General features: G+C 44.4%; 1 long non-coding RNA gene across 1 annotated transcript in view; it reads right to left on the minus strand.

Annotated features, from left to right (window-relative positions):
* Positions 1-9,490: 9,490 nt before the first annotated feature.
* The window catches only part of LOC141076126 (uncharacterized), a 48,892-nt gene continuing 42,510 nt past the window's right edge, over positions 9,491-15,872 (minus strand). Inside the window, exon 2 of the long non-coding RNA XR_012227420.1 lies at positions 9,491-10,672. This is a non-coding gene — a long non-coding RNA (uncharacterized lncRNA). The remainder of the gene's footprint in view (positions 10,673-15,872) is intronic.

The raw sequence follows: 15,872 nt of genomic DNA on the forward strand, positions 1-15,872 counted from the left end.
TGGGCAAATCCGGGGAAGGTGTCGTTTGCAGAGTCATCATCATCAGAGGGAAAGCCTTAAGGACTAGTGTTGAGCATTCCGATACCGCAAGTATCGGGTATCGGCCGATACTTGCTGTATCGGAATTCCGATACCGACTTCCGATATTTTTTCAATATCGGAATTCGGCATCGGAATCGGAAGTTCAGTTGATTGACGGCCTGACGTCATCATGATGCGCGGTGTGTGCGCATCATGATGCGCCGTCATTTCGGGCCTTCCGGGGGTCTCTGCCGGCCTGCCGGGGGGCTGTGCCGGCCTGCCGGGGGGCTGTGTGGACTGCCCGGGGTCTGTACCAGCCTGCCGGGGGGCTGTGCCGGCCTGCCGGTGGTCTGTGCACCCTGTGGGGGTCTGTACCGGCCTGCCGGGGGGCTGTGCCGGCCTGCCGGGGGGCTGTGCTGATGTCCGGGGGTCTGTGCAAGCATCGTCCGATGGGACTACAAGTCCCATCGGGCGATGCCTGCTACCATGACAGTGATTGACACATTAGCCAATGATGGGACAGTAGTAGTCCCATCATCCGGCTAATGTGTTAAATGTTAAAAAAAAAAAAAAAAAAAATACTACATACATACTACATGCATGCTACATACATGCTACATGCATGCTACATACATACTACATATATACTACATACATACTACATACATGCTACATACATACTGCATGCTACATACATACTACATACATACTACATGCATGCTACATACATACTACATATATACTACATACATACTACATACATGCTACATACATACTGCATGCTACATACATACTACATACATACTACATGCATGCTACATACATACTACATGCATGCTACATACATACTACATACATACTACATACATACATACTACATACATACTACATACATACTACATGCATGCTACATACATACTACATATATACTACATGCATGCTACATACATACTACATGCTACATACATACTACATATATACTACATACATACTACATACATGCTACATACATACTACATGCATGCTACATACATACTACATATATACTACATGCATGCTACATACATACATGCTACATACATACTACATATATACTACATACATACTACATACATACTACATACATACTACATACATGCTACATACATACTGCATGCTACATACATACTACATATATACTACATACATACTACATACATGCTACATACATACTGCATGCTACATACATACTACATACATACTACATACATACTACATGCATGCTACATACATACTACATGCATGCTACATACATACTACATGCATGCTACATGCATGCTACATACATACTACATGCTACATACATACCACATATATACTACATACATACAATACATTCATACAATACATACATAGACATACAGTACATATAACATAGAGTAACATACTTACCAATACTTGTCACATTGTTCCCCGAAGCCATTGTCTTTTCCGGGATAAATATTAACATAACAAACCACAAAAATACTCACCCACGATCCGAAGCAGTCCACGAGTGTGTCCCACGACGATCTTGGGTAGAGAACTGCAGCATCAGATGATGCTGCCGTTCTCTACGGGCTGCAGGAAACCAATGACGGAAGGTAGGTATCCTTCCGCACTGTATTCCTCCGCCACTTAAAAAAAAAAAGTCCCTAGTCTCACTTTATGCCATTGCTGTGTGGGAATTTCCCACACAGCAATGGCATAAAGTGAGACTAGGGACTTTTTTTTTTTAAGTGGCGGAGGAATACAGTGCGGAAGGATACCTACCTTCCGTCATTGGTTTCCTGCAGCCCGTAGAGAACGGCAGCATCATCTGATGCTGCAGTTCTCTACCCAAGATCGTCGTGGGACACACTCGTGGACTGCTTCGGATCGTGGGTGAGTATTTTTGTGGTTTGTTATGTTAATATTTATCCCGGAAAAGACAATGGCTTCGGGGAACAATGTGACAAGTATTGGTAAGTATGTTACTCTATGTTATATGTACTGTATGTCTATGTATGTATTGTATGAATGTATTGTATGTATGTAGTATATATGTGGTATGTATGTAGCATGTAGTATGTATGTAGCATGCATGTAGCATGCATGTAGTATGTATGTAGCATGCATGTAGTATGTATGTAGCATGCATGTAGTATGTATGTAGTATGTATGTAGTATGTATGTAGCATGCAGTATGTATGTAGCATGTATGTAGTATGTATGTAGTATATATGTAGTATGTATGTAGCATGTAGTATGTATGTAGCATGCATGTAGTATATATGTAGTATGTATGTAGCATGCATGTAGTATGTATGTAGTATGTATGTAGCATGCAGTATGTATGTAGTATGTATGTAGTATGTATGTAGCATGCATGTAGTATGTATGTAGTATGTATGTAGTATGTATGTAGTATGTATGTAGCATGCAGTATGTATGCAGTATGTATGTAGCATGCAGTATGTATGTAGTATGTATGTAGTATGTATGTAGCATGCATGTAGTATGTATGTAGTATGTATGTAGTATGTATGTAGCATGCAGTATGTATGCAGTATGTATGTAGCATGTATGTAGCATGCATGTAGTATGTATGTAGTATGTATGTGGTATGTATGTAGCATGTAGTATGTATGTAGCATGCATGTAGTATATATGTGTTATGTATGTAGCATGTAGCATGCATGTAGCATGCATGTAGTATGTATGTAGTATATATGTGGTATGTATGTAGCATGCAGTATGTATGTAGCATGCATGTAGTATATATGTAGTATGTATGTTGCATGTAGTATTTATGTAGTATGAATGTAGCATGTATGTAGTATGTAGTATGAATGTAGCATGTATGTAGTATGCATGTTGTATGTATGTAGCATGTAATTTTTTTTTTTTTTTTTTTTTACATTTAACACATTAGCCGGATGATGGGACTACTACTGTCCCATCATTGGCTAATGTGTCAATCACTGTCATGGTAGCAGGCATCGCCCGATGGGACTTGTAGTCCCATCGGACGATGCCTGCACAGACCCCCGGAGCCTGCACAGCCCCCCGGCAGGCCGGCACAGCCCCCCGGCAGGCCGGCACAGCCCCCCGGAGCCTGCACAGCCCCCCGGCAGGCCGGCACAGCCCCCCGGCAGGCCGGCACAGCCCCCCGGAGCCTGCACAGCCCCCCGGCAGGCCGGCACAGCCCCCCGGCAGGCCGGCACAGCCCCCCGGAGCCTGCACAGACCACCGGCAGGCCGGCACAGACCACCGGAGCCTGCACAGACCCCCTGGCAGGCCGGCACAGCCCCCCGAAAGGCCCGTACAGACCCCAGAGAGGCTGTACAAGGGCAGGAAAGGGTTTTTCTTATTCCGATACCGGAAGTCCCATAGACTTGAATGGGACTTCCGGTATCGGAATCGGCGATACCGATACTTTTTTTAAAGATCGGCCGATACCATCCGATACGATACTTTGAAGTATCGGACGGTATCGCTCAACTCTATTAAGGACACAACGATCTTCAGTGCCTTGTTGTGAGGCAGGATCTTGTAATTGCAATTCCATCCCTTGATCACCGAAGATGATGGTAGCGTGAAGCCTTTGAAGGAGGTCAGCTCCTAGAAGGTTGACGGGGCAGGTTTCAGACACCAGAGATTTGGCAAAGACACCAGAGAATGGGCCAGCTGGGACGGGAACAGTGAGTGGTGATGAGGTTTGTTGACCTTCAACTCCAATACATGTGAGGAAATCTGAAGACAGGGAGATTGTAGGAGGCAGCTGAGATGAAGAGATAACAGAGGTGGCCGCCCCAGTGTCCACTAAGAACTTGAGAGGTTGATTGTCCACTTCCAGGGTCACTGTACCACAAGACGAGGAAGTACAGGTGGCGGGAAAAGTGGGCACCGGTTGGCCTGAACTTCATGAGTGTGGAGGAGGAAGAGGTCTCTGAGGGTGCCCCCTGCGAGGACAACTTCTTCTCATATGACCAGGGCTGGCACACTCCCAACACAGAGGTCTCCCTTGGTCATCACGAACTGGTCTGTCCCTGTAGTTTTGGCCCTGGGACCCTCTCGGCCTCAAGCGTGGTGATCCATACCGATCCTGAGCCTGATACACCATAACAGGTACTTCTGAGGCTTCTGCCATATACATGGCTGGTTTCTTCTTGCCTTTGTCCTTCTGTGCTTCCTTCTCTGCTTCCTTTTCTGCTTCTTTTTCTTCCCTTTGAAGCATTTTCTGATAACTCTTCACAACAGTGAGGGCCTGTTTTAGGGGACCATCAGGTAATTCGGGACGAAGCTTCATGACCTTATCCTTCAGTGGATCTTCCAGACCATCAATAAAAGCACGGACCAACAAGGCTGCCTGCGTCTTCACATGAGTTGAATAACCCAAGTCTTCAAACTGCATAGTTAGTCTGGCAGCGTATTTCTCCACAGCTTCACCAGATTCTTGTTGTATATCCTGTATTGATCCTGCTTCGTCACAGAGACGATCCTGGGCCCACTTTGTGAGTTGAGCGATAAACTCCTTTCCAGACTTGAACTTGTTGAGAGGTCCTGCTTTAGTGGGGTCCAATTCCTTCATGATGGTGGGGAGAAAATATTCGGAGGCTTTGATTGAGGTGATGCCTGATAGATCAGACCATGTAGCCCCGTAGATGCTCCTAGTCTGTTCCAGTTTCCTTACATACTGCATGGGAAATTTGTCCGGGTCAGGTAACTTGTTAACAATAGCATCAATTTGTACCGGAGTGAAGGGTTTGTATTTCAGCTTCAGCCCTTCTTCTTCTTCGTCATGTGTCACTGCCTCATCCTTCGGGGCAGTTGGGGGTGCTGTGGGTATTACCTCATCCAGGGGCTTTATACCTGTGTGCATCAGTGGTATCATGTATTCAGCTACCAAGGGCATGATGCCCTCTAATCCGGATTCATGGTAACAGACGATCCTAACTTCTTGTAAATCGAGATCTGGGGTTGATTGGAGACAATTCTTGATGACTTCAACGTGTTCCTTCATACAGGGGCCCAGTGGGTATCCAAAGAGTCCTGAAGATATCAATGGTATAGCCAAAGTTCTACGAGGAAGTGTATCTTTCCCTAGCCGTCCTGCAAAGATAAGCACTGTCTGTAAGGCGGTCTGCAATATTGTACGGCAATGCTCGGGTGTCCTGTAATCATATATAGGGCCTGCAGTGTGTAACACTATATCACAGGGCAAATTCCCTCCCTGGGTGGACATAGCGTCTCCTGGATGCAAGGGGCCATAATTGGTAAGGTAGGCCTGACACTCTTGGGTTATGGCTGGGCCTCCCTTTTTAGCTATCTGTTGGGCCAAACCACCTCTATGCGACAGGGTAGAGTTAGCTGGGTTCACTATGGCTCCTACCTGGTGGGTAACTATGTCCCCATACCCCACTGAGAAAAGAACCTGGGAGCCCTGAGGTGTGATGTAATAGCGTGAATGACAGGGGAACCAGATTTCAGGGTCATGGGGCAACCTAGAGGATTTGTTGAGAGGGGTAGGTAGTGGGCTCCTTCCGGGCCGGGGGGATTCGAACGGACCTAATAGCAGTGGCGGGGCAGGGGGAATTGTAGCAACCTGATTGTCAGAATCTTCTGATCCCTCATCATCTCCGATAGCTTGGCGCCTCATACGCATTACGGACCGGAAAGCCGTACTGCCGGTCAGGGCATCAAGAGTGAAGGGACCTTGACCAGGTGTATTTACAAATATCACAGTGGGTTGCACCGGGAGACTAGGCCCAGAGGCCGGAACAGAAACAGGAACATTAGAGGTGGGAACAGCATCGGTCGGTGCCGGAGGTTTCTCAGGAAGTGGTGGTCCCTGATAGTACTCGCCGGAAAGTGTTACCAGCGGACATAGTGGCTGGGGAGGAATTCCGGGTGCACCAAGATGGCTGCCGGTGGAGGCGTGGCATGCCCCACTTCCGTCCATGGTCTGGGCGGAACCCCAAGGACGGCCCGCCCCACACACACGGCAGGTTTCCACCCAGGTTGGATTCTGCACGCCACAAACAGGACACACCCACGCTTCTGGAGAGCTCGTCTTGTCGCCATTATAGGGCGGTGGTTGGGACTGCATTTTCATCATCAGTGGCACGGCGGCCATTTTACAATCTATAAGATCACAGTTCAAAGGCATTTTATAACCAAACACAGGTTCCGCATTGTCTGATCCTCCTTCCCCATCAATCTCTTTCCATCCTTCATTCTTCAAGCCTCGCGCAACTCGCAGATGAGCTTGTGCTTGTTCTAACAATCCTTTATCTTTCAACATGCCTCGTTTGTTCTCTATGAGATTATGCCACATAGCCGGCTGTAATCTCCCTGACGAGGGCAATCCTACATGCTTATACAATCTCTCAACATTCTTGACTGCCTTCTTGCCTTCCCGTGACGCTACTATTGCCTTGACCTCCACAGCATCCTCATCTAACTTGTGGGGCACAGACTTCTTCTGCTTTAAGATACGCAGCATGACTCTTACAGAATACTATGGTTCTCTGCAGAAAAACCACTGGTAGCGATATCAACACTGATGTTCCACAGTACGGAGCCTCACGTTCGACGTACTAGGAAAAGAGCCTCGCGCTCAATATTTCCTTTCCCTAACCTTGAACAGCAGTGATTAACAGATTATCCTGCCACGATATTCCAACAGTCGGGAGGCGGTCTCCTAGTGAGAGCCCTCCACAGAAATACAGGTGGTCCCTTCTCGGGACGTCTTAATTACCTAGCTGGTACAATATCACAGAGGCTGCGTCTCCTATCCCTTCCTCTAAGTTGCCCCACAATCTGCAACTAGCTCAATTTATCACTCCACTTCACTACTAGACAATAGTCACGGGTAGGGTGGTTAAATGGAGTACAATGACCGGTGGAGGAGGTGTGGTGTACACGAGGACGCGCAGAATGCGACGTCTCTCAGTTGCTGGTTCAGAGCGTGGCACAGGATCGCACTCAGTCTCACCACTCGACCGGTCACCCCTCAGACCCAAGGAGACCACAGACAAACCAATAACGGCTGAGACACTAGCAAGTGTGACACATACAGTGTATATGATCTCACTTACCGTGTTTTGGAGGGTGATCAGTCCTCGAGGTCAGCCACTACAGGTATCATCCACAGACATCCAGGCATGGGTCCAGAGGAGCCTCGGATCACTGTCCACGCCCCACGTTGGGCGCCAAATTGTCGGGGTCGTAAACGACAATAAATCCTCATTCACCAGTCATTCCAAATCATTGTGCGAGCGCAAAACATCTGGTACCAATTAAGAATGACTCAGACACGCAGCTGATTCAGTCTTAGCTAATGTCCCGCATCCACACCTGTCAGGAGCAGTACAACAACTGGCTTTATTTACAAATACACAATACTATATTGAGTGTTAGGGGAAGGCGTGCATTAGGCGGGGTTTATGCAGTATACATCTAGTGTCCAGTCTCTCTCTGATTCGTCAAAAAGTCTCCCGATGGTTACTTCTTCTTCACATTCCTGAGTTATCTTTTTTTAGGAGAAATGAAACTTAACTTAACTCTTTAGACACTGAATTTAAGTGAAAGTGAACACTGGCAGCCATCTTTAATACAGTTACATTTGCATTAGCAAGCAATTAGGAAAAACTTATTGTTTCACAGTATAAAAGTATAAAAGTTATATAAGAAAATATATTTTCACCTTGACAATATGGTGTGCTGCTTTCTTTTTTGATGGACTATATATATACTGTATATAAATATATATATATATATATATATATATATATATATATATACACACTGCTCAAAAAAAAATAAAGGGAACACTAAAATACCACATCATAGATATCACTGAATTAAATATTCCTATTGCAAATCTTTATTCATTACATAGTGGAATTCGTTGAGAACAATAAAACACAAAAACGATCAATGTAAGTCAAAATTAATATCTCATGGAGATCTGTATGTGGAATGATACTCAAAATCAAAGTGGAAAATCAAATTGCAGGCTGATTCAACTTCAGTGGAAATGCCTCAAGACAAGAAAATGTAGTGTGTGTGGCCTTCACGTGCCTGTATGACCTCCCTACATCGCCTGGGCATGTTTCTGATGAGACGGCGGATGGTTTCCTGACGGATCTCTTCCCGGACCTGGACTAAAGCATCCGCCAACTTCTGGACAGTCTGTTGGGCAACGTGACGTTGGTGGATGGAGCAAGACGTGATGTCCCAGATGTGTTCAATCGGATTCAGGTCTGGGGAACAGGCGGTCCAGGCCATAGCTTCAATGTCTTCATCTTGCAGGAACTGCTGACACAGTCCAGCCACATGAGGTCTGGCATTGTCCTGCATTAAGAGGAACTCAGGGCCATCTCCACCAGCATATGGTCTCACAAGGGGTCTGAGGATCTCATCTCGGTACCTAATGGCAGTCAGGCTACCTCTGGTGAGCACATGGAGAGCTGTGCGGCCCTCCAAAGAAATACCACCCCACACCATTACTGACCCACTGCCAAACCAGTCATGCTGAAAGATGTTGCAGGCAGCAGATCGCTCTCCACAGCGTCTCCAGACTCTGTCACGTCTGTCACATATGCTCAGTGTGAACCTGCTTTCATCTGTGAAGAGCACAGGGCGCCATTGGCGAATATGCCAATGCTGGTGTTCTGTGGCAAATGTCAAGATTCCTGCACGGTGTTGGGCTGTGACATCCCACATCTGTGGACGTCGTGCACTCAGACCATCCTCATGGAGTTGGTTTCTAACCGTTTGTGCAGACACATGCGCATTTGGGGCCTGCTGGATGTCATTTTACAGGGCTCTGGCAGTGCTCCTTCTTGCTCCTTCTCCTTCTGGCAGTTCCTTCTTGCACAAAGGCGGAGGTAGCCATCCTGCTGCTGGGTTGTTGCCCTCCTACGGCCCCCTCCACATCTCCTGGTGTACTGGCCTTTCTCTTGGTAGCGCCTCCAGCCTCTGGACACTACGCTGACACAGTAAATCTTCTTGCCACAGCTCGCATTGATGTGCCATCCTGGATGAGCTGCACTACCTGAGCCACTTGTGTGGGTTGTAGAGTCCGTCTCATGCTACCACGAGTGTGAAAGCACAACCAACATTCAAAAGTGACCAAAACATCAGCCAGAAAACATTGGTACTGAGATGTGGTCTGTGGTCCCCACCTGCAGAACCACTCCTTTATTGAGGGTGTCTTGATAATTGCCAATAATTTCCATCTGTTGTCCATTCCATTTGCACAACAGCATGTGAAATTGATTGTCAATCAGTGTTGCTTCCTAACTGGACAGTTTGATTTCACAGAAGTTTGATTTACTTGGAGTTATATTCTGTTGTTTAAGTGTTCCCTTTATTTTTTGAGCTGTGTATATATATATATATATATATTCTAACCTATTCTATTCTATACTCCACACAGAAAAAATGGAGCAGAGAGACACCATCCAATAAAAAACAATAGAAATTTTATTGATTCAAGGAATATATAAAAGATGTACATGCCAACATTAAGGCTTTTGCAATAAAAAGGAAAGGAGGAATACCACGGCCAATACAGGGGTACACATAATAATACTGCAACCAAAGGTCATACAGTATGCATGATAGTGATACAATATGGTAGGATAAATCCCAAGCAAAAATTTCCATAGATGCGTGAGCAATTCAGTACAACATTGTCCAAAAACAATCACCAAATCAATACGCTCATCCACATCAATGTGAATAACACTTGCCCATTATCACCAGTACGCCAATGTGTCCTCCTGTAACCCCCTGATGCGCGTTTCACGTTGGGTGCTTTTTCAAAAGGGGTACAAAAAGACGCCATATCCTTGTAATTATATAGTGGTGCCTATCAATGCCGGTATACTGGGCACGCGCGCCGATGACATCACACGCCAGGAGAATTTACTCCCACCTCCATGGCCGTCAGTGAGCGGCGCGCATGTAGGTGGAACTCCACCTGCTGACGTCAAAGACATGCGCGCCAGGCTGGTATAGATAGCTGTGGAGGAAAGTAGGAGGAGCGTGGAGTAAAAGTGCGCGTGCTTACCTAAACCGCCATTATAATGGAGACCATAGCGGCGCAGCCATCTTGGAGAAGATAAATATCGGCCCATATAAAGTGCATATAATGTTAATATAGCCCGAACTATAAAAGGGCTGCAGTGATCACGTGCTAAATGAAACACAAAAACATAATAATGACAAAAACAACAAGTCGTTGATTATATCTCAAATAGCAATATAAAGTGCAAAAGTGCATATTAAAAGTGACAGTGCAAAATCATGTATTCATATCACAATATAGTACAATATTATAAATGCACACATATTACACAGATCAGTGATAATATACAAAAATTACATAAATAAAAATAGTAATAAAGAAAAAAGAAGTGACAAAAAAAGTATGTATAAAAGTGCAAGGGCAGAAAAAATAATAACAAAGAAAAAAACAGACAAAAGTAGTCTTCTTCTCCAATTGGAAAAAATCCTTTGATTCTGTTTAAATATTAAGTGATATCCTAATATATTTTCCACAATGTTGACTGATGAGATATCATGTCAGACGCAGGCTCCAAAAATCAAGACCCGGCAAGGCAAAAACTAAAAAGAAAAACTAAGAGAAATGACAAAATTAAAATTAATACATAAAAACGTTGGACGGTGAAGCAAATTTATTTTTTATGTAAAAATACATATATAGAAGGACGCTACCACAAAGACTAAGACAGAGATGGGTGGAAATAACAAAAAAGAACCCATCAAAGGAAGGGAACAAAGGTTTTTCATTGAGTCCTTTCGGTGTGACGGTGTCAAGAGTGACAATCCACCTACATTCGCGTTGTGCAAAAAGGCAAACCAAATTGCCACCCCTGACACCGCCATGGACCCTATCAATGCCCCTTACCCTAAGGCCGCTGGGATCAGAATCGTGATACAATAAAAAGTGTCTTGGTAGAGTCTTAAGCATGTAGGATCCACAGCGTCCCTAGCGCTGCATCTGCCGGCTTTTAATCTATCTATTGATATATGTTTTGAAGACTATTTGGTTTTAAAATGATGTGTACAGATGTATTTTACAATGCGATTTTAGCATGAGTTTTTACATAGAGAGAACTGCTGTATGTAAAACCTCATGTTAAAATCGCATTGCATACGGATTGAATACGCATGTTATACGGATGTACCGTGGGAAAAATCGCACGGAAATCGCATGACACTCGTCCGTTTTTTCTGTCTGGAAATCATACCGTTTTTTTCTCACAAATGGGTAGGAGCCCTAATGCATACTGTTGTTGAGGCAATAAATAGGGTTGATGATTAGGATTTACATTAATTTCAGGCCATGGATCTGTTAAATGTCCATTTTGCAAGGTTGTGAGAAAATAACAGCATACGGATGTCACATGAAAATCGCATCCTTGCATTGAAACGGATTACACACGGATCACCATATGCAGAATATTGGTGCAATTCTTGGCCGTCAAAATCGGACCGATTTTTTATACGTTAAGTGTGACTCCAGCCTTATAGAGCAGAAAAATCTCTGATTACTTGATGGACATGACATCATACTGTTTGCATGTACAGAATTTAATTATTTATCGTTTCTTGTCTCTTTCCTTGTACGAAGCCATAATGTTTATTCTCGCTTAAAGTAACTCCGAAGCCAAGAGTACTGGGATTTTTTTCACTGAAATAGTAACGTGTTTGTAATGGTTATTGTTGATAAAATGTACTATCTACTATATAATCGTCTAATTCTATCTGTCTCTCTGTTTGTAACGGAAATCCCGCGTCGCTGACTGGTCGCACCCGGCCGGCCGTGACCAATCAGCGACAGGCGCAGTCCGGCCGCGTATTAGCGCGGAATTTGATTTGAACGACGCACACTACCGCTACCGTCCAGAAATCTCCCGACGGTTGCCGCGGGTCATCTCCTGCCGCACGGAGGTCAGCTGCGGAAGTATCCCAACTGGCGCTAGCGATGTCGCTCAGTGTGGAATCTGTCACCGGAACTTGCAGGCCTATGTAAATGGCCTGGGTCCAGTCCAATGGGCGGAGTTTCTTCTTTTTTCTCCACCCCATCCGTGGCCCCCGTCAGCGCTCTTCTCCGGTATTCTTCTCCATCGTTTGCGCATGTGCAAAGCAATCTTGGTTCGCGCACGCGCAGTATGCTTTGCCCAACTGCGGGCAAAGCCGAAAATCATTACTGCACATGCGCTGGTACACTATGTCCCGGAACACAGAAAAATACTTCTGGGACATAGTGTACCAGCGCATGCGCAGTAATGATTTTCGGCTTTGCCCGCAGTTGGGCAAAGCATACTGCGCGTGCGCGAACCAAGATTGCTTTGCGCGAACGATGGAGAAGAATACCGGAGAAGAGCGCAGACGGGCACCAGGAATGGGGTGGAGAAAAAAGAAGAAACACTGCCCATCGGACCGGACCCAGGCCATTTACATAGGCCTGCAAATTCCGGTGACAGATTTCCTTTAAACTACATACATATTCTAGAATACCCGATGCGTTAGAATCGGGCCACCATTTAATTTTATATACAGTTGTGGCCAAAAGTATTGACACCCCTGCAGTTCTGTCAGGTAATACTCAGTTTCTTCCTGAAAATGATTGCAAACACAAATTCTTTGGTATTATTATCTTCATTTAATTTGTCTTAAATGAAAAAACACAAAAGAGAATGAAGCGAAAAGCAAAACATTGATCATTTCACACAAAACTCCAAAAATGGGCCAGATAAAATTATTGGCACCCTCAGCCTAATACTTGGTTGCACAACCTTTAGCCAAAATAACTGCAACCAACCGCTTCCGGTAACCATCAATGAGTTTCTTACAATGCTCTGCTGGAATTTTAGACCATTCTTCTTTGGCAAACTGCTCCAGGTCCCTGATATTTGAAGGGTGCCTTCTCCAAACTGCCATTTTTAGATCTCTCCACAGGTGTTCTATGGGATTCAGGTCTGGACTCATTGCAGGCCACCTTAGAAGTCTCCAGTGCTTTCTCTCAAACCATGTTCTAGTGCTTTTTGAAGTGTGTTTTGGGTCATTGTCCTGCTGGAAGACCCATGACCTCTGAGGGAGACCCAGCTTTCTCACTCTGGGCCTTACATTATGCTGCAAAATTTGTTGGTAGTCTTCAGACTTCATAAAGCCATGCACACGGTCAAGCAGTCCAGTGCCAGAGGCAGCAAAGCAACCCCAAAACATCAGGGAACCTCCGCCATGTTTGACTGTAGGGACCGTGTTTTTTTCTTTGAATGCCTCTTTTTTTCTCCTGTAAACTCTATGTTGATGCCTTTGCCCAAAAAGCTCTACTTTTGTCTCATCTGACCAGAGAACATTCTTCCAAAACGTTTTAGGCTTTTTCAGGTAAGTTTTGGCAAACTCCAGCCTGGCTTTTTTATGTCTCGGGGGTAAGAAGTGGGGTCTTCCTTGGTCTCCTACCATACAGTCCCTTTTCATTCAGACGCCGACTGATAGTACGGGTTGACACTGTTGTACCCTCGGACTGCAGGGCAGCTTAAACTTGTTTGGATGTTAGTCAAGATTCTTTATCCAACATCCGCACAATCTTGCGTTGAAATCTCGTTAATTTTTCTTTTCCGTCCACATCTAGAGAGGTTAGCCACAGTGCCATGGGCTTTAAACTTCTTGATGACACTGCGCACGGTAGACACAGGAACATTCAGGTCTTTGGAGATGGACTTGTAGCCTTGAGATTGCTCATGCTTCCTCACAATTTGGTTTCTCAAGTCCTCAGACAGTTCTTTGGTCTTCTTTCTTTTCTCCATGCTCAATGTGGTACACACAAGGACACAGAACAGAGGTTGAATCGACTTTAATCCATGTCAACTGGCTGCAAGTGTGATTTAGTTATTGCCAACAGCTGTTAGGTGCCACAGGTAAGTTACAGGTGCTGTTAATTACACAAATTAGAGAAGCATCACATGATTTTTCGAACAGTGCCAATACTTTTGTCCACGCTCTTTTTTATGTTTGGTGTGGAATTATATTCAATTTGGCTTTAGGACAATTCTTTTTGTGTTTTTTCATTTAAGACAAATTAAATGAAGATAATAATAACAAAGAATTTGAGTTTGCAATAATTTTCAGAAAGAAACTGAGTATTATCTCACAAAACTGCAGGGGTGTCAATACTTTTGGCCACAACTGTATATATATATAATCTGTATAGATGTTTGGTTCTCCTGTCTTGAATGTAGTTTTGAGCCGCTATGTGTATAGGCCAAGAGTTTTGTTGACAGATATGTGAATCTGGAATATTTTCTGAGTTTTTCTCCAAAACAAATCTTTTGGGTATCACTGCATTAGTAAAAGTCCCAGCTATGAAAATATCACATTTATTTTCTTATGTGGTAAACATTATAAAAAAAAGTGAAGTCCCAGCGTTGCCGTTTGATCTCCGCACCTCTTTTAATACAGTAAAAAGCGATCAATATGTCTTTTGTACCCCAAAGTTTTATCCATAAAGAAACATCAGTTCACCATCCAAAAAAACAAGCCCTCACCCGGCTCTATCGAACCAAAAATAAAAAAAATTGTTACCGCAACTTCCATTCTACCGTAATCACAGCAACCCGGAGAATGTCGTCAGCTAATATTCACCGCACAATGAACGCCCTCTAAACCCAAAACAGCAACTGCATTTTCACGGCTGCGTTGACAGAAAAATAGAAAAGTTATGGATTTTGATAAAAAGGACTAAAATGGAAAAAAACATAATTTCCCAGTTATGAAGAGGTTAAAACAAACAAACAATGCAGACACAATCTAACTTAACCCCTTAATGTCCAATGACGGACACAGTCCGTCATCAGACAACTCCCCTGCTTTGATGAGGGCTCCGGCGGTGAGGCCGCATCAAAGCCGGGACATGTCAGCTGTTATGAACAGCTGACATGTGCCCGCAATAGGCGCGAGCGGAATCGCCGTCCGCCCGCGCCTATTAACTAGTTAAATGCCGCTGTCAAAGCTGACAGCGTGCATTTAAATAGCATTTCCGGCCGCCGGGCCGGAAATGACGTCACCGCCGACCCCTGTCACGTGATCGGGGGTCGGCGTCATGTTGCCTGGACAACCAGAGGTCTCTATGAGACCTCTATGGTTGTTCCAGGCATATGGCTTTCAGCGCCACCCGGTGGTCGGCGCTGAAAGCACAGCAGTAAATCTGCCACATATGGGCGATCTGCTCATCGCCCATATGTAGCAGAGCCGATCGGGTTGCGCAAGCTTCTAGCCTCCTATGGAGGCTATTGAAGCATGCCAAAAGTAAAAAAAAAAAAATGTTTAAAAATAAAAAATTTTTAAAAAAACCTAAAAGTTCAAATCACCCCCCTTTCGCCCCAATCAAAATAAAACAGTAAAAAAAAAATCCCACATACACATATTAGGTATCGCCACGTTCAGAATCGCCCGATCTATCAATAAAAAAAAAGCATTAACCCAATCGCTAAATGGCGTAGCGAGAAAAAAATTAAAAACGCCAGAATTACGTTTTTTTGGTCACCAAGACATTGCATTAAAATGCAATAACGGGCGATCAAAAGAACGTATCTGCACAAAAGTGGTATCATTAAAAACGTCAGTCCGGCACGGAAAAAATAAGCCCTCACCCGACCCCAGATCATGAAAAATGGAGACGCTACGGGTCTCTGAAAATTGCGCATTTTTTTTTTTTTTTTAGCAAACTTTGGAATTTTTTTTCACCACTTAGATAAAAGAGGACATAGACATGTTTGGTGTCTATGAACTCGTAATGACCTGGAGAATCA

This window comes from Dendrobates tinctorius, unplaced genomic scaffold (genome assembly GCF_039654945.1).
Source record: "Dendrobates tinctorius isolate UK_male_01 unplaced genomic scaffold, ASM3965494v1 ptg000388l, whole genome shotgun sequence".
Lineage (NCBI taxonomy): Eukaryota > Metazoa > Chordata > Amphibia > Anura > Dendrobatidae > Dendrobates > Dendrobates tinctorius.